General features: G+C 62.6%; 1 protein-coding gene across 1 annotated transcript in view; it reads left to right on the top strand.

The window, feature by feature from the left end:
* Nucleotides 1-20,830, top strand: part of BOP1 (BOP1 ribosomal biogenesis factor) — a 65,503-nt gene that overhangs the window by 22,485 nt on the left and 22,188 nt on the right. The window lies entirely within an intron of this gene.

The raw sequence follows: 20,830 nt of genomic DNA, 5'->3' as shown, positions 1-20,830 counted from the left end.
CTCGAGTTTCTAGTGTTCGCAGCCAGAACAGAAAGTTTCTGTGGGATGGAGGGTGGGGGAACCGGGGCCGGAGCCCCTTCCCCACGCTGCTGCTGGCCACGGGTCGGCCCTCGCCGCGCGTCCTCCGGCTGCGTCCTGGGGACGGAAAGGGGGCTGGTTCCGCGCAGCCCCTTGGCGGGGGCTGTCCCCGGCACGCTGGCCTCGAGGGTGGGTTTCTCTCCAGGTCAGGGTTAGGAAAACCTCGAGGTCCAGGGGAGGCTGGTGGAGAGCAGAGGGGAAAGCCACCAATTAACCGGTGCTGATACAATCAACCATAAGAAAAAAAAAAAGAAAAAGTGCTAAATGACTCTGTCTTTTGGCTGCCCCAAGCTTGATATTTAAAGCGTTTGTAAAGCAGCTCAGTTGGGGCAGGAAAGGCTTTTTCCTTCTGGAAGGAATGACATCACCGAATACACTTAAACGATCAGGTCCCTGACCCAAAGAGAGCGAGAAACCCACAACAACTTTCGGCTGATGAGTGGAAACTTTTCTTTCTTTCTTTCTTCTTTTTTTTTTTTCCATTTGCTTTCCCCCTCTGCGTGCCGGCTCTGCGCGCTCTGCTGAGGCTCAGCTTACGGCCTGTCCTTTCCAAAGCGAGCTGACGTCTCTCCGAGCAGGCTCCTGCCATCGGGGCGACCTGGGATCTGCTTCGGGGGGGCTCACCCGCCCCTGCCCAGCGCTTCCCACAGCTCGGGGATCCTGCCGGGAATCGAAAGGCCGTGCTCCTGCTCACGGCAGAGCATCGTGCCGGGGCGGTGTGAGCTCACCGCTGCCGGCAGCGCCCGCTCACTGGGCTCGGGGATGCCTTTCGGCGGTGCCGTGTGCGTCCCCTCCCGCGCGTCCCCTTCCCTTTGCGCAGCGCAGGCAGCCGCGGCTTCCCCGAGAGCAGGCAGGGAGGCAGGAATGGGCCTGCCCGCAAATCCAGGACGGACAAAGCTGAGTATTTCCCTGGCACTGGATCGGGCGGAGGAGTCTTGCACCACCTCAGCAGCTCTGGCAGTGTCCCCTGCCTCTCCCACTCCCATTGTCCCGGCAGGACTTGCACCGCAACATCCCCCCACCGTTTGTGGCTGCCCGCAGCGCCCGGCACCAGCCCTGGCACCCAGCAAGGCAGTGAAAGGCACATCGGCCTCCTCGCCCTCTGTTCCTGCGAGGCTGGTGAGCGCAGCCGGTATCCCCGTCCCTCCGCTGCCTCGGCGGGCAGAGCCCTCCTGCCGGGAAGCCCAGAATCCTGCTTATCCTTCAACCAACAAGTGGTCTCTTCCCGGAGGAGCAGCGTGTCCGCGTGCCTCACAAGCCTGGCCCTCACCCAGAGGCGTGGGCATTTCTTTCCCTCCAGGCAGCCCCGACACTGGGGTCCTGGCTCCGCTGGCCCGAGCTCGGGGGCTGGCTTCGGCCTCCCTCCTCTTCAGGCGGAGCAGCCTGGGGACACGTGCATCTCCAGACCCGAATGTGCATCTCCAGACCTGAATCGCTGGCCGCTGTTCCAATGTCCCACTTCATTAGGCTCGGCTCCGCTCCGGGTACTGGGGAACGTGCAGAGGAAGCAGGAGGCTGCTTGGCCAGTTCAGAGGACTGGGGTGGGTTGATTTGTTAGGCCAGGGCTAACGCTCCAGCCCAAAGATTATTTTCCTCAAGCTGTAACGTGCCGAGCAGATATTTGCTGCCTGTTTAAGCGGACAGTGCTGATATTTGCCACCAGACGGACGCATCTCCAGCAGGGAAGCTCTGCAAATCTCCCTCCCGCTCCTGGTGACAGCGTCCCATGCTTCTTGCCCCCGGGTCCTTCGACCCTGCGTCTCCCGCCCGTCGGGTCCCTGCTCCCGCCGTGCCTGTTGGCTGAGCGCGGTTTTGCCGGCGCTGTAGGCAAACGGCCCGTGGTGGGAGAGCGCGCGGTGGAAACCGGCACCCCTCCGGCTTCGGCATTCATCTCACCCAGGGTTTTGTTTGGCTTTCACAGCCCCAGCTGTGTCAGGGAGCTATTTGGGAAGATTCCTGGGTTTGCTGTGGTGACTGTTGATTCCTAAGACAGTGCTCAGAAATGTGGGTTTATATATAAATATATATATAAAAAGGCTCTTTGCAAACTGGTATTTCACTGCCAGGTTTGGGGCGGGCCGCCGGCTCCCGAGGGAGCTTCAGAGTGGCCTGTGCCTGCTGGGATTCCTCTGAGCACACGTCAGCTGGGTGTAGCTGGCAGCTTAGATCCCAGGCCAGGAAGGAGATACTTTGGAGCTGGCGAGAAAGAAGAAGTGTCCTGACAGTCAGGGCTGTTGGGAAGAGGTGCATGACTCAAGTGAAGAACAGCACAAGCGCCCTTATTTTCCTGAGACGTCTGCTGTTGGGCGCAGGACGGGCAACCTGGGCGTGGAAACAGTTATTTGGACTTTGCCTCCGAGAGTTGTGCTCTCAGAAGACTTTTGACATATTAAAAAAAAAAAAAAAAAACAGAAAGCCTGTTGGAAGTCCCAAGCCATAAACAAACTTGACAGAATCGCTAATGATTCAGCGCCAGGGAAAAAAAACCAAAATGAACCAAAAAAACCAAGCGCTGATCTTGCTACCCTGGTGATTTCTTCCTCGATGCTGCCTGAAGATAACAGAGGGGCAGAAGATTTGGCCTTTTTGGTGGGGTTGGGGCTTCGGCCACGAAGCGCAGGACGGTGACGGCGGAGGAGGGAAGGGATGTGGAAGCCGTCCAGCTCACGGGGGGCCAATCCTTGGGATTTGCAGCTCCAGCAGAGCTGCGTGCAGCAAGCACTCGGCGTTGCTTTTAAGTCATGGCAAAGGGAACTTTGTGGATGCCTGGTGAATTAAAATCCTCATTCAAAGCCAGCCAGGTCAGTTTATAAACTCCTAACCCGGCTCTGGGGGGAAAGGCAGGAGCCCTGCGCTCAGCAGGCCGAGCCTTTAGAGCAGAGCAAGGGGAAGGGTCGCCTCGGGGTTCACCTGGAGCAGTGAGTCTGGTGATGGCGTTGGCAGGGTGGGAAAGGCCTTTCCTGCGTGAAGGCTGCACCCCCTTTCCTGGGTGCTAATGCTCCCCCGGTGTCTCACCTCTCCTCGGGCTGTCTTGGGGCCCAGCCGTGTCCCAGCCGTGGGCTCTGGGTGCTGGCGTATCCCTGATGCAGGAATTGCTCCGGGAAGCTTTGGCTCTGCACAGCACGAGCTGCTGTGTGCCCGGCTCCGGACAGGGACGCTCCGCCGCTGCTCCGTCACCTCCAGGCTGGGGTAAGGCAGCGCTGGGCTCAGGCCTGAGTCCGGTCCCTCCTTCCTCTCACTCACGGTTCTCTCACAGATTGGCCTCACTGATTTTTGAAATATTTTTTTTTCATCTCTCCCTATCCAGTAGCGCAACTTGTCCAAAAAAACACCGCTCAACTTCGCTTCAATTCCTGGAAAATCTCTGGAACAAAATAATCAAGCCCTTTGCAAACCTCTGGAAGATAGCGAGCGGACTCGTAACTGCCAACAGAGATGAGTCTGTCAAAACAATCTGACTTCCTTCTGCGGCAGGGCAGTGAGGGCCGAGCGGGGCAGGGCGCTGGGTGTTGGGGACGGGAGCCTCGGGAGCCCGCTGGCATTGCCTCGTGTCTCTTTTTGTGGCTTGGGGGAGAGTCCGGGTGGAATTTGGGTGCAACTTGTATGTCCTGCGAAGGAGAGTGCAGGCTGGTCGCGAGCGGCAGCATCACGCTGCTGCGGAAAAGGTGGACGCTGAGCGGAGCCGTGCGAGCCGGCTTCAGCTGCAGCACCCCCACAGCTTCTGCTCTGCTCGGAGTTGGGCTGGGCTGGAGAGGGGGTCCTGCTTCCCCGAGGCTCCTTCCTTGGGAGAAGGGGGCCCTTGTCGTGTCGTGTCTGCCCTGTGCCCTGTCCAGGTGACTTCTGAGTATCCCCAAGGACGGAGGTGCCCCCACCTCCCCTTAACAACCTGTGCCGGTGCTCTGCCACCCTCAGAGTCAACAAGTGTTTCCTGATGTTCTGATGGAATTTCACAGGTTTTCATTTATGCCCTTTGCCCCCTGCCCTGGCCACGAGGCGCCAGGCTCCCTCGACTTGATTGGACTAGATGATCTTCAAGGTCTTTTCCAACCTAGATAATTCTGTGATTCTGTGACTTTTGGGCCCCTCACTCCAAAAAGGCCCTTGAATGACTCGAGCGTGTCCAGAGAAGGGCAACGGAGCTGGTGCAGGGTCTGGAGCACAGGTGTGATGGGGAGCGGCTGAGGGAACTGGGGGGGTTTAGTGTGGAGAAGAGGAGGCTGAGGGGAGACCTCCTGGCCCTCTGCAACTGCCTGAAAGGAGGGTGCAGAGAGGGGGGATGAGTCTCTTGAGCCAAGGAACCAGCGGCAGGCCAAGAGGGAATGGCCTCAAGCTGCGCCAGGGCAGGGTCAGACTGGCTCTTAGGAAGGATTTCTTTGCAGAAGGGGTTGTTGGGCGTTGGAATGGGCTGCCCAGGGCAGGGGGGGAGTCCCCATCCCTGGAGGGGTCGAAGAGTCGGGTTGAGCCAGCGCTGAGGGATCTGGTGGAGTTGGGAACGGTCAGGGTGAGGTTCATGGTTGGACTGGAGGAGCTTCGAGGGCTTTTTCAACCTCGATGATTCTGTGGGAGGGAGCTGGCTCCGTGCGCGGGCTGTCGGCATCGCTCTGCAGAGGCAGGAGCTGCCTCAAGACCGAAATCCAGGTCTCTGCAGCCCGTGGGGACGGTTCTTCCTCCATCAGAAACACAGAGCCCGTCCAGGGGGGCAAAGGCCCAGACCTTCGAGCGGTCCCTGAGCTGAGCCGGCTGCGCTCCAGCCCCTGCAGTAGCCGCACCGCCGAGGCCCCGGCGCGATCGGAAGCATCGGCCTGTGCCTGCGCTCGCCTCCGGGGCTCGGCTGTAACTCTAGAGCGTGCGGAGCCGCTGCCGAGCGCCTGTTTGTGTGTCCGGGAACCACGCGTCGCTTTGCTCTCCAGCCAAACGCCGTTAATGGCTTCTGCCGGCTACCGAACCGACAGCTGCCAGAGGACTTGGCCTCGGCCCCCCGCTCCCAGAGCGTGTCCCCACTTCCCTCTGCATCCCACCCCAGCTGCAAGGCTCGCTCGCAGCCTGCGCTCTGGCAGCGGGGCTCTTTCTCATGTTTCCGAAGCTCCGGAGCGATCCCTCTTTGTTTAGGAAAGAGCCTCTCCCGATGGCCGACGAGTCTTGAAAATCGCTCACGGCCGAGGCTCCCCCGCGGGCTGGCCGCTGCCCTTCGCCCGGGCTGGGGGGCCTGGCTCTCCCCTCCCTGTCTGCCAGCTCTTGGGGAGCAAACTGACCCTGAACCCCCTTTTCCTTCGCCTGCCCCCGCACGAGTTTGTCCTGTCTCTTTCCTCTCCCAGCGTCAGGTTTTCCTACCACATCGGGTTTTCCCATTATGCGTTCCTCAGGCGTGATGGAGGTGGGTGACAATCAGACACTTTATTTCGACGGGCCGCGAGTCCATCTGCCTCCGGGAGAGTGTCCTGCCCCTCCGAGGGGCTGCTGTGAGGCTGCGACCTCCTTCTGGAGCCGGGCTCGGGTGGCAGGAGGGGAAGGAGATGCGCCAGGAGCTGGTTTTGTGGGAATGTTTCTTTAAGGGACTTGGGAGTCATTAAAACCTTGTCTTTTTTTTTTGCTTAAAGAGGCTCATGGGGCAGCCCCAGCGTGGCGGGTGGCAGGCAGGGGTGGGTGGTGGCTTTCCAGGGTGCTTCGGGGAGCAGCAACCCGCAGCGCTCCGTGATGTGGCTCCTGCCTGGAGCTTTCTGCCTCGCCCAGGCTCTGCCGTGCTGGGGCGCTGCCCTCAAGGAGCGAGGTCCCACACAAACCCCTGCAAAAAGCTCCCTGGGCTGGAGCGAGGCGGGTGCAGAGGCCATGACCCGGGTCTGTGCGCCCAGAGGAGAAATCCTGATTCCTTCCAAGAGACCAGGGTGGTGCGAGGAGGCTCCGGGGCCTTGTGTCGACAGCCAGCTGGGAGCACTGTGACATCCCGGCCACTGCGCTCGGGACACACGTGGTTTCCTTCTTCATTTAAAGGAGGTGGCAGAACAAAGGCTGCCTGTCCATGGCGGGAGCTTGGGGGGAGAGCTGGGCTGCCAGCGCCAAGCCCGTTTCCCCGGGCAGAGCTGTTGCCTCCTGAAGGTGGGGAGAGCAGCGTCACACGTCGCTTGCGCTCCCTGAAGTGCAAATATTGCATCTGTGAGCGCTGGAAGAAAGGCTCTGGGCTGTGGTACCAGCACCTCATCTCACCTTTGCCAAAGCTGGTGCAGGGTCTGGAGCACAGGTGTGATGGGGAGCGGCTGAGGGAACTGGGGGGGTTTAGTGTGGAGAAGAGGAGGCTGAGGGGAGACCTCCTGGCCCTCTGCAACTGCCTGAAAGGAGGGTGCAGAGAGGGGGGATGAGTCTCTTGAGCCAAGGAACCAGCGGCAGGCCAAGAGGGAATGGCCTCAAGCTGCGCCAGGGCAGGGTCAGACTGGCTCTTAGGAAGGATTTCTTTGCAGAAGGGGTTGTTGGGCGTTGGAATGGGCTGCCCAGGGCAGGGGGGGAGTCCCCATCCCTGGAGGGGTTGAAGAGTCGGGTTGAGCCAGCGCTGAGGGATCTGGTGGAGTTGGGAACGGTCAGGGTGAGGTTCATGGTTGGGCTGGAGGATCTTCAAGGGCTTTTCCAACCTGGATGATTCTGGGATTCTGTGAGAGTTGGGTGGCCAGAGACGCCAAGAGAAACTTGTGGAGCTGCGGTGCTTTTTCTGTGGCCTTTTTTCCAGCAGAACTTGTTTTCCCTTGCTGTTCCCCACAAGTCACTCGGGGGCTCTTGGTCATTGTACTGCTCTCAGTTTGCTTGGCCCTGCGCCGTGCCCTCAGGAATCACGGTACGGCGGAGCTGCCAGGTGCGTGACCTCGGTGCTGGGAGCTTCACAGAATCCCAGAATCATTTCAGTTGGAAAAACCTTCAAGATCATCTAATCCAACCATCAACCTCACACTGACTGTTAAACCCAACACTGACCACTAGCACTGGGCCCAGCTGAGATAAACCCTGCACTCTGCTCTGGGGGTGAGGGCTGAGCCCCGCGTGTGCCCGTGGGCTAGTGGGGGCTGCGGGCCAGGACCAGCTCAGCTCTCTGGCCTACGGGGACTGTAACCGGCCTCCAAAGAGGGCCCAGATCAACCGTGCCCAGCGTTGACCCCATCCCTCCTCCATGCGTATGACAACCTGTGGGACGGCCACGATGGTGCAGGGAGAAGAGGAAACCTGAGCTGGGGAGGCTGCTGGGCAGGACGGCCCTGCGCTCCTCAGAGCCGTTCCTCCCGGAGAGGGAAGATGGAGGGACACGGGACACGGAGCCCTCCCTTGCTGGCTCCTGGCTGTGTCCCCTGCTTACAGACGTCCCCCCCAGGGCTGCTGGGCCGTGCCAGGGGCCGGCGCGGCGGCGAGCGGTCAGTTGTATCACGCATCCCTGATCTTGGCCAGGCTGCGGTGCCTCCCTCTGCTTTCTCTCCGCCACCCGGCAGGAAATCTCTCTTTAATAGGCTATTCAGGGGAACAGGGCCGTGTTTTCCTAAGCAGGAGGAATGTTGACATGGAAGACTCTGCTCTTTCTTTCTGGCAGGTCCCTGGGAGCAGCGGTGCTGGATCGCGTGCTGCTCCTGCTGTGCCGGCTAATCCTTCCTCGGCTTGTGGAACGGGGCTTGGGCGAGGAGGGGGGAGCCAGGACTGGGGGGGGGGACACACGCAGGTGCATATCCAATGTGCTGGGGGGGGTTGGCCAGGAGCGAGGGGCTTTGGGTCGCCTCCGCCAGCCCCACCATTCGGCGGTGAGGGCGTGCGCTGGACGTCATTTCGTCGGGGTTCAGCTCTGCTCCCGGGTGGTTGGGAGAGAGGATCCGGGGAGGGGGCTGCCGGGCATGATTCAAACCAGCTGGAGGATGGAGCCTGTGCCTGGCTCTGTCCCTTCTCCAGGAGAAAAGTCAGTGCAAGGGACAGTCAGGGCCATGTCGGAACCCGTCCCTCCCCAGCGCGATGCGCACGGGTGCTTTGGCAGTGGGGGCTGCGCATCCCCAGGCCTTTGCTCCCCGGCCCCGTCGCCCCATCCTTCTCTCCCACCCCATCCCCCTTGCCCTGCTTGGGAAGGCGCCGAGGCAGGAGGCCTGTGCTCTGCCTTTACATCTCGTAATCTTTAACGAGCTGGGCCTGCTCTGCACAGAAGCGAGATGTGGGCGGCTCCTTTATAAGGCAGCACTTCACGGCGGGGAAGGGGGAATCTGTTCACAGGCCAGCGCCAGGTTTTGGGCGTCCCAGCGAGGGACGAGGCAGCACCTCTGGGGCTCCAGCACTTCAGGTCCGCGGCCCTCGGCCTCTGGAAGGTGTGGCGGGTGCCTCTCACCCTCCGTTGGCGCTGGACGTGTTTGTGGGGCCACTTGCAAATCTGCTTAACCACAGGTTCCCCCGCGAAGCGACTTCTTGCTGTGGTTTCTCTCCTCCCCAGCTCTGCTGGTGGATCTCCGTGGCCTCCCCTGCCAGACAGCTGCTCCCCACTCGGAGCTGCACCGAGCCCGGCTCCTTTTTGCCGCGCTGGGCGGTTGCCCACTGGGCCAGAGAAGACCACGCTGAAGCGGGACCTCTCCAGACCTACCTGGCTGCCTCCTGAGCTCTGCCAGTAATGTGCCAGTAAACACCAGCCCGGGGTGGGGAGTGGGGGGCTCCGGATTGGATTTGGCTGTGCAGCAGCAGCAGCAGCGGGTCCTCCCAGTCCGTGACTCGTAACGGGGAGGGCAGAGTGCCCAGGAAGAGAGGGGGATGCCTGTACCACCCCCACCCCCCCGCGGGAACAGCTCCCAAGGTGTTGAGAATGGAAAAGTCCGACCACGGTCAGAGCAAAGAAAAGGACCTGCCAAAATTAACAGTTGATTCGGGTTTGCGGGAGCAGGAGCCAAAACGCAAGGAATCTTGGATTCGAAGAGGGAAACTTTTTCTGTGGGCAGTAAATCAGCACGGAAAGATTGGAGGTGGGGAGGGAGGGGGAGACCGGCCCCCGCACACTGCAGCCGCTGGCAGGGGTGTGAGCGTGGGCCGGGGCTGGTCCCGGGGCGGCTGCCCCAGCCGGTGGCTCGGCTGCAGCCATCGCGGCGAGTTCTGCTGCCGTTTCTTCAGCGGCCTCCCGGGATGGCCCTGGGGGAGCGCGGCGAGGGAGGGGCGCGCTCGGGGACGAGGCAGGCTGAGGGAACGCCATCCTCTGCCTCCCCCGACAGAGCTTATCTCTGGCACGTGCTGTCGGTGAGAAAGGTCAAGCTGGGAAGGCCCAGGACTTCCCGCACCAGCACATCCAGGAGAGCTTCCCAGAGGGCAGCAGGGGCCCCCACCCAGATCTGCACTGAGCGGGGCAATATTTTGGCTCTTTTATGGAGGTTTTTAGTCCTTCCTCCTGTCAGACATGAAGCAGATTTCAGCTGTGTGGTTGCAGCAACTGGCAGGCTGCCATCCATAGTTGAGCGAGCCCATGTTTACTCTGAAACCTAGTGGCTACCATCTGAATTGCTCAGGGTGGGAGGAGAGGGGTCTCTTTGGGATCTCCTCCCTCATGACTGAACCCCAGAACGACTGGGGCTGGCGGGGGCTGCCGGAGTGGGTCTGTCCCACCCTCTGCTCGGGCAGGGAGCTGAACCCAGCTGCCCAGGCCCATGTCCAGGCCGGTGCTGAGTATCTCCAAGGATGGAGACTCCACCCCAGGCCAGACCTTGACCACCCTGACGGTAAAAAAGTGGCTTCTCGTGTTCAGGTTGAGTTTCACGTGTGTTCACAGAATCATCTCGGTTGGAAAAGCCCTTGAAGCTCCTCCAGCCCAACCATGAACCTCACCCTGACCGTTCCCAACTCCACCAGATCCCTCAGCGCTGGCTCAACCCGACTCTTCGACCCCTCCAGGGATGGGGACTCCCCCCCTGCCCTGGGCAGCCCATTCCAACGCCCAACAGCCCCTTCTGCAAAGAAATCCTTCCTAAGAGCCAGTCTGACCCTGCCCTGGCGCAGCTTGAGGCCATTCCCTCTTGGCCTGCCGCTGGTTCCTTGGCTCAAGAGACTCATCCCCCCTCTCTGCACCCTCCTTTCAGGCAGTTGCAGAGGGCCAGGAGGTCTCCCCTCAGCCTCCTCTTCTCCACACTAAACCCCCCCAGTTCCCTCAGCCGCTCCCCATCACACCTGTGCTCCAGACCCTGCACCAGCTCCGTTGCCCTTCTCTGGACACGCTCGAGTCATTCAAGGGCCTTTTTGGAGTGAGGGGCCCAAAACTGAACCCACTCATCGAGGGGCGGCCTCACCAGTGCCGAGCACAGGGGTCAGATCCCTTCCCTGTCCCTGCTGGCCACGCTAGTGCTGATACCAGCCAGGATGCCATTGGCCTCATTGGCCACCTGGGCACACTGCTGGCTCATTGCATTTGTTAGTGCCCACAGCCTCCTGCCCTGAGAGCGGGCACCGCTGAGGAGACCCTGGCTCCCTCGTCTTTCCCCTTGGCCCGTGCGTAGGTGTGACCCCCCTACCCCTTCCCAGCCCTGTGCAGGTGCAGGATGGGCCTGTTCTGGCTCCCCAGCCTCTCTGCACGCAGAGCGGGGGGAAAGGCCATGGCGGGAAGGCCCCCAGCAGCTGCCTTCACTAAGGAAACCCCCTCTCCATAAATCAGGGAAGGATGTGGCTGGGGGGGGGCAGCGGACAGCCTCTGCCTTCCCCCTCCCAGCCCAGGAGCCGGGGACCCCAGCGGTTCCCGTGTGTGGTGCGGGGAACCCCAGCCCATCCTGCCAGGGGTGCGGTGCCGCAGCAGGAGGTGACATCCTGGTGCCTCCCCCACCGGTCTGCACCCCCCTGCCCCTTCAGCTTCACCCATCGTCCGTCCTGGGGAAGGTCAGGGCCACGGTGCTCCTGGGCTCCTCCGCAGCACCCCTGGGCATGGATGTGAGGTGGGGGGGGGGGGGGTGCAGAGGCTGCCGGACCCTCAACCTGCCCCCCTGCCCACAGCTGAGCTGTTGCTTGTCCCCGGAGCCACAGGAGGGATGGGGTGAGGGCACGGGGTGAGGGCACGGGGTGAGGACACAGGACGACAGCACAGGGTGAGGATACAAGATGAGGGTATGGGGTGAGGATGTGGAGTGAGGATGTGGGTAAGGATACGGGATGAGGACATGGGGTGAGGGCACAGGGTAGGGGCATGGGGTGAGGACACGGGGTGACACGTCTCTGTGCTCCTTGCTGGGAGCAGAGCCGCTGCCCTGCGGGGGGGGAGGAGGGACCCTGGCAGAGCTGCCTGCTGCTGCCCAGCTCCCCTGCCTTCGGGAGGAGGCGGCCTTTGCTGGGAGGAGCAGACACAGGTCCGTCTGTCTGTCCCATCCAGAAGTGCTGGAAATCTCGAAGTCCTGCTTCCAGCCCTGTGCTCTGCTCTGGGCTTCCTGCCTGGGTAGGAGACCCCCCCCAGACCCCCCTGGACCCGTCGATCAGGCCAGGGCAGTCACACATTTACTCCGAATTGTGCTGTTCTGTGCCGTGGCTTTCAGGAGCAAAGATCTGTGAGAGAACTGTGGCAGGAAGGAGCTCACGCTCCTGGGCACCCGTTCCCTCGCCAGCCCTCGGAGGAGAGAGCCGGCCTCGTGTGCTGGAGGGAAACTGAGGCAGGTGGGGACAGTGGATCGCGCTGGGAGGTCTCGACTGCTTCAGGTGGCCTCCGAACCCCGAGGCCTTGCTCTAAGCTCTTCGTTTTGGGATGTCCCATTTGAGCACTGGAAGTGACTGGGATTTGGCCGAGGGAGCCGGGGACCCCTCGTGTGGGTTCCCCGTCCCGCCGCTGCTCCCCGCTCGCTCACCCTCCTCCGTGGCTTCTGGCTGCTCCCGCAGCCCCTTCCCCATCCCGCTCACTCCAATTGGAGCTGACGTGCTCTATTTGTCAGAGATAAAAAATAGCGGAGGAGGAATGGAAAGACAGGAGGCACAGGAAAGCAGTTTGGTAGTTAGAGACAGAGGAACAGAATTAACGTGCAGTGGGGGATTTGGAGCGAACACTGCATGCATTGTAATCTGATAGGGGCAAGGGAAAAAAGAGAGACCGAGAGAGAGAGGCTGACCCCGAATCCCCGGGGGAGCCGCGGGGAGAGCAGGAACGAGGAGAGAGTGAAGGATTCCAGAGGTGGACTGGCTTCCTCTTTCACCAGACAGACACAGGGGAGACGGGCAGGGAGCCAGCGGCGTACCTGCACTTCCCATCTGAGCCAGGGACAGCTGGAGCTGCTTTGGGAGGGGGCCGGGGGGGGGCCGGCAGCGGGGAGGGGGCACGCAGGCCACGCTCGGGGCCGGGGGAGACCGCGGCAGCACAGACCGGGAGCCATCGCCGCTGCCGGGGAACGCGGCCGGGCAACGGGCTGAAAGTGGGTGCGATGGGGGGGGTCCTGGGGCTCCAGCGTGGCGGCACCTGCCCCGGCTCGGGTGGGTCCCAGCTGGCAAGCGTTGAGGCGAGGGGGGCAAGCAGCGGAGCGAGGCGAGGGGGAGGGTGGAAAAAAGCTAACAGCAACTAAATCAGAGGAAGAAAGGCCTGCCGAGCCGTACCAGCGGGGTCACATGTGTTTCCTGGCAGGCTCGCAGGTGCTAAGCAGGGATGCAGGCAGGGAGCACCTTGTGATGGATCATGTGGTGAGCGCGGCAGCTCGTTCCCCCAAGCCTGGGGACAGGGCGCTGCGAGCAGGGGGCTCGCCCGGGCCAGGCTCCTGCTGCCACCGCGGGACCCTGCCGAGGCGCCCGCAGCCCCGTGCCCACGTTCTGCTGCGACAGACGCTAAATTAACGACAGCCCAGAGCCAGGTGTTGTCACACCAACCGCTTTCGGGTGCTGCCCCGGCTCGGCGGTGGCTTCCCCCCCTGCTCTGGTTGAGCGTCCTCCAACCTGCCCCAGGCCCTGGGGTACCTGGAGCTGTGCGGGATGGGGGGGCTGTGGCAGCACAGCCCCCCGCACTCGGGCTGGGGGACACCGGCAGGGAGATTTGTTGCAGGGTGCGGACCTTCGCCGTCGGGCGTGAGGGTGGGGAAGGGTCCTGGCTGGAGGAGGGGGGTCAGACCCTCCCCGCACACATCAGAGAGCACAGCGTGGCTTCGGCTGGGAAGGGGCCACGGGGAAACGGCCCGTTCTGCCCGTGTGCGAGGGCTCAGCGCTCGCCTCGCAGCCCGCCGTCGGCCAGAGCGAGCCGCAGGACATTTTGATCAGCGGAGGGCCCCCGCTCGCTCGCTGCGAAGCCAGAGCTGAGCTCTGCCTTAAACCCCGAGAGCCGCAGGCGGCGGCTGCTTCGGCCGGGGCCGTTTGGCAGCGGGGTTGACCACACAGGAGAGCACCCCGGCCCATCCCGGAGTGCCCCGTGCGGCTCCCCGGCGGTGGGGGGGGCACGGCAATGGCAGCATCGGCCTCGCCAGAGCGGCTGGGCACGGCCCCCTCCCCCAGCCATCTGCGGGTTCCTGCAGGATTAAGCGGAGGAAATCTGGAATTGGGTTACTCTCAATATTGAACCTGCCATTATGATGGTTTTTATTTTGTTCTGTTCCGATCGAATTGGATGCAGCCTCCTTTTTAGCCCTTAATGGCTTGGCTTTGAGAATTTCCTTCAAAATTACACCACTGGCTTCCTGTTTTTAGAGCTCCCCGGAGCCCCGCAGCCGTGTGGAATAGCTGGGGAAATTGATCCCCGGAGCCGAGCTGGAGCGTTTGAGTCCTGCCGTGCCTGTGGGTGTGTGCGGGCGTGTTTGGGCTTGCTTCGCTTGCTTTTTTTATCGTTTCACTCTCCCCCCGGGGCCGAGGGCTGAGCGCTCATAAACGGCGTTAGTGCGTGCCTGCGCAAGGAGAAAATCCCACCGACTGGCAAGTCTGCAGCCGCGCTTTCCTCTTCTCGCCGGGGTGTGGGGGCGACTAACCGGGGCCGCCGGAGGACCCAGGATGGCTGGTGGCCCAGGGAAGGGCCAGGTCCCCCCAGGCACTGCTGCTGCAGCCGCTGGGGCCGTCGTGGGGTGGCGAGACCCGTCTCTTAATTTCTGAAACGTGTCTGCGTGCGAATCGGCGTGTGCTGACAGGCTGCTGCCTCTCTGGAGGAAACGGGACCTGCCAGCTCAGCTGCTCCATCCCTCGTCCTGCCCTCCTGCCCGCAGGGTTTTCCCCCGTCAGAGGTTCTTTCCCAGCACCAGCGTACGCTTGGGAGCAGAAACAACCTCTTGGGACTGTCCCGGAGCTCCGTGCAGCCGCCTCGGGCTGGGTCAGGCTGAACGCGTGATGCTGGGCCTCGCCTGCTTGGGCCCAGGTTGCTGCACGTGGGATTTGGTGTATTTGCCTTTTCGGAGGCTCCCGGCATCCTTCCGCTGGCCCTGGCTGGCCGCTTGCCCTGGGGTGGGCACGGCTGGGCCACCTCCAGCAGCCCCCACGCGTGGCACGGGGCCGCTGGTCGCCGGCGAGGGCTGCGGCCGTGCCCGGCCCCGGCTGCTCTCAGAGCTAACGCAGAGCTTCCGTTAGTCACCGGGGGCTGGCTGGAAAGCGTTTTTCCAGGCTGCAGATCCGTGAGGCTTTCCCTGCGGATCCGTCAGCAGGTAGAAGAGCAGTAAGCAGTGAACTGGGGATCTGGAAAGGTGCAGGAGCAGAAAAGACCAGTGACACTGCTGCCCCAAAATGTCCCGGCTCCCCAGCAGTGCTCCCAGCATCCCAGCAGTGATCCCAGCTCCCCAGCAGTGCTCCCAGTTCCCCAGGAGTGATCCCAGCATCCCAGCAGCACTCCCAGCCCCCCAGCAGTGATCCCAGCTCCCCAGGAGTGATTCCAGCCCCACAGCAGTGATCGCAGCTCCCCAGTAACGCTCCCAGCATCCCAGCAGCAATCATTCCAGCAGCTCTCCCAGCATCCCAGCAGTGATCCCAGCTCCCCAGGAGTGATACCAGTTCCCCAGGAGTGATCCCAGTTTGCCAGCAGCACTCCCGGTTCTACAGCAGCGCTCCCAGCTCCCCAGGAGTGATCCCAGCCCCCCAGGAGTGATCCCAACCCCCCAGCAGTGATCCCAGCTCCCCAGTAATGCTCCCAGCATCCCAGCAGCAATCATTCCAGCAGCACTCCCAGCATCCCAGCAGCATTCCCAGCATCCCAGCAGTGATCCCGGCTCCCCAGCAGTGATCCCAGCCCCTCAGCAGTGATCCCAGCCCCCCAGCAGTGATCCCGGCTCCCCAGCAGTGATCCCAGCCCCCCAGCAGTGATCCCAGTCCCCCAGCAGTGATCCCAGCTTCACAGGGCCCTGCCCCTGCTCTTCCCAGTGAGCTCCAGATGCCCTTTGGCTGCTCTCGAGCGGAGCAAGCTCGCAGCCGCTCCCTCTCCCTGCTCCCAGGAAGGATCCCCCTCTGCTCCCGGAGCTCTTGGGAAGGGATCCCAGCCCTCTGTGCCCAGAGCTTCCAGGAAGGGATCCCCCTCTGCACCCAGAACTCCCGAGAAGGATCCCCCTCTGTGCCTGGAGCTCCCAGGAGGATTCCCCTCCGCACCCAGAGCTCTCAGGAGGGGATCCCCCTCTGCTCCCAGAGCTCCCCAGAAGGGATCCCCTCAGCTCCCGGAGCTCTCCCCCACCTTTCCCCCTACCCATGATGAGACCCCCCTGCCCCGTTCCCATCCATCGTCACCGTGTGAGGGCTCCGGCTGCCTTGTGTGTGTTGCCGCAGTCGGTCCCTCGTTGGGGCAGCCCTGGCCCGCGCCCCCCCCCCCCCCCCCCCATGCCAGGACTGCGTGGGGTGGGGGGCCATGTCCCCCTGATTCTCTGGAGCTGTTTGGGAAAGAGATAAACAGGTTGGACTTGACCCACCGGCCGGGAGCATGCGCGGCTGGATCGTGTTCCCCGTTGGCTTTGGTGCCTGGGGAGCGATGGGGGGGGTCAGCGAGGGGAAGGGGTGTCTGGGGAGTGATGGGGGGGGGTCAGAGAGGGGAAGGGACATCTGGGGAGTGATGGGGGGGGTCAGCGAGGGGAAAGGGTGTCTAGGGAGTGATATCGGGGGTCAGGCAAGGGGAAGGGGTGTCTGGGAAGCAATGTTGGGGGTCAGGTGAGGGGAAGGGGTGTCTGGGGAGTGATGTGGGGGGTCAGCAAGGGGAAGGGGTGTCTGGGGAGTGATGTGGGGGGTCAGCGAGGGGAAGGGATGTCTGGGGACTGATGTGGGGGGTCAGTGAGGGGAAGGGGTGCCCAGAGAGGGATATCGGGGGTCAGGCGAGGGGAAGGGGTGTCTGGGGACGGATGTGGGGGGTCAGCGAGGGGAAGGGGTGCCCAGAGAGGGATATCGGGGGTCAGGTGAGGGGAAGGGGTGCCCGAGCCCTGCTGGCCCCACAGCTGGCCAGCCCCGCAGTTGGCCCTGGGCCAGTCCCGTTTCCCTGCCGCCACAAAGGTGTGTTTAAAGAGCTTTTTCCTTTCTTCTCGGAGACCCCTGGAAGCCTTTACTAGCTAACCTTGCATTTTCACCTGCAGGGTTTTAATAGCTCGCCAGCTGCACGTGTTGCCGAGGGGGACGGGCAGGGGCTGGGGGAGGTGTGGGGAAGGCAGCGGGGGCAGCCATGCTCAGGCCGGTGCTGCCGGGGGGGGCCCCCTGCACCCCACAGCCACCGGGTGTTTGCCCCAAGCTGCCCCGCACCGGGGAGTCAGCTGGGGGAGTTTCACTAAGGCCAAATGCCGGGTGCTGCCCTTGGGCCACAACAACCCCCAGCAGCGCTACAGGCTTGGGGAGGAGTGGCTGGAGAGCTGCCAGTCAGAGAGGGACATGGGGGGGATTGATAATGAGCCAGCAGTGTGCCCAGGTGGCCAATGAGGCCAATGGCATCCTGGCTGGTATCAGCACTAGCGTGGCCAGCAGGGACAGGGAAGGGATCTGACCCCTGTGCTCGGCACTGGTGAGGCCGCCCCTCGATGAGTGGGTTCAGTTTTGGGCCCCTCACTGCAAAAAGGCCCTTGAATGACTCGAGCGTGTCCAGAGAAGGGCAACGGAGCTGGTGCAGGGTCTGGAGCACAGGTGTGATGGGGAGCGGCTGAGGGAACTGGGGGGGTTTAGTGTGGAGAAGAGGAGGCTGAGGGGAGACCTCCTGGCCCTCTGCAACTGCCTGAAAGGAGGGTGCAGAGAGGGGGGATGAGTCTCTTGAGCCAAGGACCCAGCGGCAGGCCAAGAGGGAATGGCCTCAAGCTGCGCCAGGGCAGGGTCAGACTGGCTCTTAGGAAGGATTTCTTTGCAGAAGGGGTTGTTGGGCGTTGGGATGGGCTGCCCAGGGCAGGGGGGAGTCCCCATCCCTGGAGGGGTTGAAGAGTCGGGTTGAGCCAGCGCTGAGGGATCTGGTGGAGTTGGGAACGGTCAGGGTGAGGTTCATGGTTGGACTGGAGGAGCTTCAAGGGCTTTTCCAACCTGGATGATTCTGGGATTCTGGGGAGTCACTCTCACCCTCACTGAACTCCCCTGTAGTTTGGCTCCAGTGTTTTGGCTTGGCAGGTCGGACGGGACTGGGGGAGAGACCCTGAGAAGCTGGATCAGGAGGTGTGGGGAGAGGGGTGACGGCCCCCCGGCGAGCATTTGGCTCATGGGTATGAATGTGCCATAAAGCTGCTCTGCTGGCAGCGGGCCCAGGGGCTCTGCCCTTGGTTTGGGGATCATTCCCAGAGCAGCCCGGTCTCTCCAGATCACTGCGGGTACGGCCACGGTGGGCAGGAAGATCCCGCAGCCAGGCTGGTGATTTCTCCATCCTGAGTGTTGGGCTCGGGGCTATGGCTGGGATTTGGAGGGTCGAAGCCCAGGGTAGGTTGTAGCCCAGGGTGGGGGGGAGTTTTGTGGGGGCTTATATGGAGAGTTCTGATGAGCCTTTCTGCCTGGAGGCAAGTTCAGTTCAGTTTAAACTGACAGAGGGCAGATTTAGGTCAGATCTAAGGCAGAAATTCTTCCCTGTGAGGGGGGGTGAGGCCCTGGCACAGGTTGCCCAGAGAAGCTGTGGCTGCCCCCTCCCTGGAAGGGTTCAAGGCCAGGTTGGACGGGGCTTTGGGCAACCTGGGCTAGTGGAAGGTGGCCCTGTCTGGGGCAGGGGGTGGCACTGGATGGGCTTTAAGGTCCCTCCCAACCCACACCAGTCTGGGATTCTGGAAGGTGGAGGGCAACAGGCTGGTGCCCCCCAGCCTCAGCTCTGCTTCGTGCTGCGAGCGTGGAGGGAGGGGTCTCCGAGCTGTTGGGCTTTAACCTGCTTGCAAAATGGCCTGTTCTGTTTCTTTCTGTCCCACTTGTGGGTCTCCCGGGCTCACAGCGAAAGCAGCTCTTGTCCCCTGGAGCATGTCTCGGGTGCCTGACGGTGGGTCGCCCCGTGGGGGCCAGCTCTCGGCTCCGGAGCCCTTTGCTCCTTCCTCTGCCTCCAGCAGGAGCTGGGCCTTGCTCCCGGAGCTCGCGGCTCTGCGGCACGTCCCAGGCGCTGGCGGCCGGGGCTGGGCTGGAGCAGGAGCTCAGGGGAGAGCTGCGGTGCCCGGGGCTGGCAGCGAGGGGCTCGGGGTAGCCCACCGAGGCTTCTTACCAGCCCCACAGGAGCCAGCAGCTGAGGGAGCCACAGCCCGTCTCCCCGTCTGAGCCAACGGGACGTGGGCAGACGTGCGAATCCTGGAGCTACCTGTGACTTCAGAGAGCAAATATGTGGTGGAAAATTGCTCTGCGCCCGGGCAGGCCCTATCGCACAGCTGAGAGCAATTGCCGCTGGGCTCGCTGTGGCCGGGCCCCCCGCGCCAGCCGGCCAGCCGAGCCGGGCTCCCGAGCCCCCAAGGCTTTTCCGCTGCCGCCGGTGCGTGCGTGGGGAGAGCATCTGCGCCGGGGAACGGACCTGGCTGCTGCCTCCGCTCTGCTCTTGGCGTCGCGCGGAGGCCGGTGCTGCCGGCAGCGCGGCTGGTGAGCGCGGTTAAAGCTGGGGGAAAGCTGCAGCTCCTGCTGCTCTACCTGGGCAAGCACGTCCCTTCCTGGCCGGCTCTGGAGCTTTATTTATTTTTTTTTTCCCCTTCTCCACCCGCGCTCGGGGCCCGTGGGGTGGCGGTGAGCTGGGAGAGGAACGCGTGGCTGGATCCCTGCGGGATCCGCTGGCAGTGGCTCGGAGCTGCCGCCTGCCAAGGTCTGTGCGGCGCCGCGCCTGCCAGGGCATCGCTGCTCACACCCTCCTCTTCCTCCAGCCGCGGCTCGGGTGCCTTCCGCACCCCCGTGGGCTCGCCAGCACCATTCTGCCGGGCACGCTGCGCCGCCTCGCCGTGTTTGGATTTGCCTGAGCGCCGATCCCCTGTCCCTGCGTGACCGCAGCCGCTTCGGTGTGGGTGGGGACAAGTTGGCAGCGGCCCTTGGAATTGGTGAAGCACCACTTAAGTGTTGAGTGTTACGACCTCATCTGCAGGACTCGAAAGGACTCCACTGAATCGAACTTTTCCTCCCCAGTGCCTCCAAATTTCATTTCAACGGTATCCATCACTGCTTGTGTATGCCTTTGAGTCCTGCCGGAGAGGCAGGGAGCCTTTCCAAACCTCTTTCTCCAGCTTCGAAACCACTAATATTGAAATTAAAAATATAAAAATTTCCATCTCCGTCAAGCGGAGCGCTTCCAAATCCTTACGTGCAACCCCTGCGCCCAGCCAGGCTCCCTGTGAGCGAAGCACCGGCTGTGACAAACCAGCAGCCCCGTGCTCGGGGCCTCTGAACCCTTCGGCGTGAAGCAAACGGGCTCTTCCCGCTCCGCTGGTGCTGGGGGAGCGAGGCCGAGCCGTGAGGCCGCCCTGACACGAGCTGCCTCTGACGTTCCTGGATCCCAGGGCCATGCGGCGCGGCGAGGGGATCCCCCCCGCCTGGCAGGACAGTTTGGGGGACGCTGTGCCCCCCCCCAGCCCGGGGCAGAGCTCCCTATTTCCCGATCTCCGCTGAACTGGGGTGTTTGGGAGGAGGAGCTGCACTCCGCAGTCCCACTGCTCCCCTCTCGCTGCAGGGCACGGCCCCGGCCCCTCCGAAACCCACCCGCAGCCCCCCCAAATTCATCCCAGGGGAATCGCAAAAGCCCTTGGTTATCTCAGCGGGGGCTGGTGGCGGTTCCCCTCTTGGAGGGACAATGTCCCACGCACGGCCAGGGACAAGGTGTGGTGGTCCCTGGGGGGGTCAGGACACCAGCTGACACCTCCTTGACCTTCCCGCCGTGTTGCCGCTCAGCGGGCAGTGGCTGGCTCCATGCTGTGCCTCCCTTCCTCCTCCTCCTCCTCCTCCTCCTTCACCCTCTCGGGCCCTCTCACCGCATCCTCCCCCAGCCCTTCTGCCTTTTCGAACCCGGAGACACCATTTTGGTGACAGAAGCAGCGTTTTTGGTGACGGAAGAAGCGTTTTGTTGCCCCGCAGCCAAAGGCCTGGGGAATCTTGGTGCTGCGGCGTGTGCGTGTCATTTATTTCCCCAGGAAACTCAGAAACTGCAGCATCTGGTTTGCACCCAGTCCCTGCTTTTTATCGGCTCCTCCAGCACAGGGGGATCGGTGCACCCTGCGGGAAGGGGGTGTCTGTGTCCCCCCCCCGGGGTCCTGGGGGCTGTGCCCGGTGCTGGGGGAGCAGAGCTCGAGCTGCAGCTCCATCACCGGTGCCCAAAGTGGGTGAGGGTGGAACCAGAGGTTGATTGTGCAAGGGGAGGGGGTCAAGGGCTGTGGAAGGAAGGAAGCTCCTGCGCCGAGTCTGAACCATATTCATTTTTAATTATACAAATTGCTCAGGCTTTATATTATCATATCAATGACATGAAACACCAGCATGTATT

This window comes from Strix aluco, chromosome 1 (genome assembly GCF_031877795.1).
Source record: "Strix aluco isolate bStrAlu1 chromosome 1, bStrAlu1.hap1, whole genome shotgun sequence".
NCBI lineage: Eukaryota > Metazoa > Chordata > Aves > Strigiformes > Strigidae > Strix > Strix aluco.
The sequence above is the reverse complement of the archived record's forward strand: the minus strand, read 5'-3'. Positions and strand labels throughout refer to the sequence as shown.